The sequence below is a fragment of the Papaver somniferum genome, chromosome 4 (genome assembly GCF_003573695.1).
Source record: "Papaver somniferum cultivar HN1 chromosome 4, ASM357369v1, whole genome shotgun sequence".
NCBI classification, from domain to species: Eukaryota; Viridiplantae; Streptophyta; class Magnoliopsida; order Ranunculales; family Papaveraceae; genus Papaver; species Papaver somniferum.
In genome coordinates this window covers 83,793,016-83,797,052 of record NC_039361.1, presented here as the reverse complement: position 1 = coordinate 83,797,052, position 4,037 = coordinate 83,793,016, and positions in this window count along the sequence as shown.

The following is a 4,037-nucleotide window of genomic DNA, read 5'->3' as shown; positions in this document are numbered from 1 at the left end:
AAAACCAAAAGCCAACATAGTCACACGACTGGCTAGCCTCTCACAACAATTTTAAATATTAAAACATTTTTATTTTAATATTATCAAAATATTGATGAATTGAGCATACATGCTCATTCCAACAAAAATCGAGAATTCTCAGTCAAGATGAAACTCTTCTGAAAATTCACTATGTTGCTCGAACGCGCATCAGAAAATACATAAACTCTCAGTATGGAAACACAGACACCACGGAAACATGTGCATGCCTTCATGACCGACCAGAGTCATTCCTAGGTCTTGTACAAAGCCGGTTTCACAGGTTTTCATAGTTCTGACCTAATTTGCTCAATTGCTCATACTGGGCCCGAACTCTCTCTAACCAACTGGGGATTCTCCAAATGACCAACAACTGGTCCCGTGACCACCAAGAGCCGGTCCCATGCTCTATCGGTCGGTCCTCATCTCTCATACCTAGGTTTTATCACCTAATGTTGAATCCAACAATATTTTAATAAATGATGAAACCTGCATTTAATCATCGTTCTTTCACCAACTCTCAAACTGAGAACCCTGGTGCGTGCTCACTCGAGCACTGGGAACCCATGGATGATCATCATCCCATGTGGTCGGTCCCTCATCACTCATGACCAATTTTCAGCAATTCACCAATTGATGAAGGATTGATAAAATTAGGGTTTCGAACAAACGCTCCACGAATCACCATTCTAAGCAAGTACAAACACAAAATAATGTTGGTTCAACAATCAACATCCAAATTAATAATATTCGGTAATTCACCAATAATTTTGATTAATATTTTATTGGGTCACGACACCAGTAAATAATTCGTCGAATTGAGTAATACTTGCTCAGCTGCTCGCATATTGATCCAACCATCAATGTTCAGTAATTCATCAGTAGTTTGTCGAATTGAGAAAAACTTGCTCAATTGCACGTCAAATTATCAATATTCAGTATTTTGTTGAATTGAGCAACACCTGCTCAGTTGCACGCCAAAATTATCAAATTTGTCAAATCCAGGAATACTTGCTCAATTGCTCGAAAAACTCTCAATATTCAGCAATTCGTCGAGTTGGGCAATACTTGCTCAGTCGCTTTAGTAAGTAATTTATTGACATCTCAGAGAACTACATGTTCAATCCATGAATCACTGAGCATTCACCACTTATGCTCGATTCAACAAAACTAGACTCACAGTCTAAATCAGTCAACAACTGAATAACTAATACACGTCTGCCTTGCAGACTCCACGATTCATGAAATATCAATCACGTCACAAATGGGGGGATATCACTTAGGGTTTTGGTCTGGCGGTCTACGACACGTGGATTCATCCACAACGAGAAATGTGTGTAAGTCGTGTAAACGGTTGAAGGAGTTAGCAAAGTAGTGGGTGCTCGATCAGTCAAGTCTCTGCACGACATTGAACTGACTTTACCACGATCTCCCACTTTCCCACTCTTTCACTCAAGAAACCGTCACACTTACAGGGATCAGTGGTACATCATTCTTGCAATATAAATAAGTCTAAATCAAGGATACCAGGATATCACCAATCATCGATTATCATCATTATCCGTCAACAACTCGATATAAACTTATTCACAAAACTAAACTTCAGCAGTTCAGCAATAGTGCAGAAACCTTTAACACACCCACAATCCTTGATCATCACTGATCCCACACAACTTTCAGCTTCCCTCCTACAGATCAACCCATATCCCTCTTTGCGACCGAATTGACTCTGGAACAGCCATTGTCTTGGTTTAGGCCGGAGTCATACAGATTTATTTCCCGAATATAAGCACCTCCTTTGCAGCAGTGCATCTGTGTGAGGATTAACATTTTTCCCGGCTGAGGAGTCTCGATAACACGCTCGACTCTTCACTTTCCTAAAAAACCGGCGGCTCTATTTTCCCCATCCACAGATTGGCGACCACAGTGGGAGATTAATCTCTCGGTTGCAATCTCACATTTTCACAAAATTGTTAATCTTAGGTCAGGTTCAGTTACAAATCCTAACGCGAACATCGCTAGCACTAGCAACAACGGTGGTATTCCAGAAACCATTCCTGCTTACAGCAATAGTGGTGATAATACTCCACCTCACACTAACAACGAAAATCAACCTCTCTTCGGCCGACGTCCTGAGGAAGTCAGGGAGAATACACCTACCGTAGCTGATCTCATGAAGGTGCAAGAGACTCTCGCCAAAAATCAGATTGACATGGCTACCACTCAGAAAGAGCTGTGAAATTATCTCAAAAATCCCACTGACAAGATATCAGGGAAAGCTCAGGAGAAAGGAAAATCCAAAGAAACATATCCGGCCGTTGGTCCTGAAGTCATTCTGATCCATGTAGTAGACGATGATGAAGTCCACAAGGCTACAGATAACCCGCCAACAAAGAAACCTGCAGGCTTCATCACTCGTGAGGACATGAAACGCTTCATGGAGGATCGAGGAAAATACAAGACACCATCTGTCCACCGTCATCAATCTCCATATCCTGCTGCTACTCAAATAATTACTCTCCCAAAGAGTTACACTTCCCCAACGTCCACGCTATACAACGGAGCAGGGAACGCTCGAGAACACGTGATTCATGGAGGCACCAGGAGAGCATGAACACAACGGAACGATCCCAATCTACAGGGCCTTGCTGGAGAATCAGCGATTCCAGACTTTCTCAGAACTTCATGGAGCAGCCAAGCGATCAGTAATGCTTTACTAGAAAGAGCAAAGTCTGCAAGGTCGAGGAATCTCGAAGCATCCGATGCCTAGTCAACAATCATTACAATCTCCAGCCTTCCACAAATGTTATTGCATAAAGGATCAAACAGAAAGTCGAATCACAGCGCAAGCACGCTTATCTAGCTCCTCTGAAATCACCAAAAAAGGGGTAGTCAAATCCGGGATACACAAGCTCCAACTCAAAATGCAGATCCAGCAGAACCTGATTTCCCTTTCTCCATCGAAGAGGTGGTCGAACTACTGTATGTCTGGATCCAGGATGGTGCAATCAAGCTGCCATATGTCAGAAAAGAACCAACTGAAGAAGAAATGGAGAACCCTCGCTACTTCCGTTTCCATAGGTTCGTCAATCATCCCACCAGCGACTGCAGGATCTTGAAGCGCATATTCAAGGAAAAAGTCGGATCTGGGGAACTTAACTTGGGTATTGAAAGAGTACACCAGAGACCCTCTTCCATTCAGAACTTTCACAATCTCCGAACAACCAGTCAAAGAAGCAGTTCAGTCAGGCATGTATGCGAATTGCTTTATCTGTCAAAGGCTCAAAAGGGAGACATGTTCACGGCTTTGAACCATATTCTAGAAGTGCCTCCAGAACCTCTCGCCACAGACAAGGAGTTGCATGACTGGGGACTTCTTACCACAGTCCATCTTAGAGGAAATGAATTCAGAAGAATGTTGATCGATGCTGACACCGCCATCAACATCATTCCACTGAAATCCCTTAGAGTCACAGGCATCAGTCGACAAGAAGCTACTCATGCACCCATCTCAATCAGAGACCATGAAGGAACGCTCAGAGATGCTTATGTCTACACCACTCTCAAGGTGAAAATACGTTCAACCTGAACATATAACAAGTTTCACATAATCAGGAAAATCTAAGATATGACGCGATAGCATGGACCCATGCTGAAAACATGACTACAAACAAAGCGTCTTTTGTTGCACATCTCTCCAACAAAGAAAGTTCTGATCCAGAAGATTTGGCGGACGTTCCATCATCATAGGTTGAAACAATAACCTGCAAAAGATACATAGAAATTCATCAAGAGGTTTCGCATTCAGGCAAGTCTCATTCCTTCCATGTCTATGTATTTCATTCCCTCACATGTTATTCTAGCATGGGGACTCAATTCAGCTAGCATCTCTGCTATTACAAGACGCTATGAGTGGGTAATCTCACTCCAGCAATATTTTACCAAGTGGTTGAACCTGACACCGTTTCGAATCGAGCATCTCACCGTGACATTCACCACTGAGAGATGACGGAAGCATG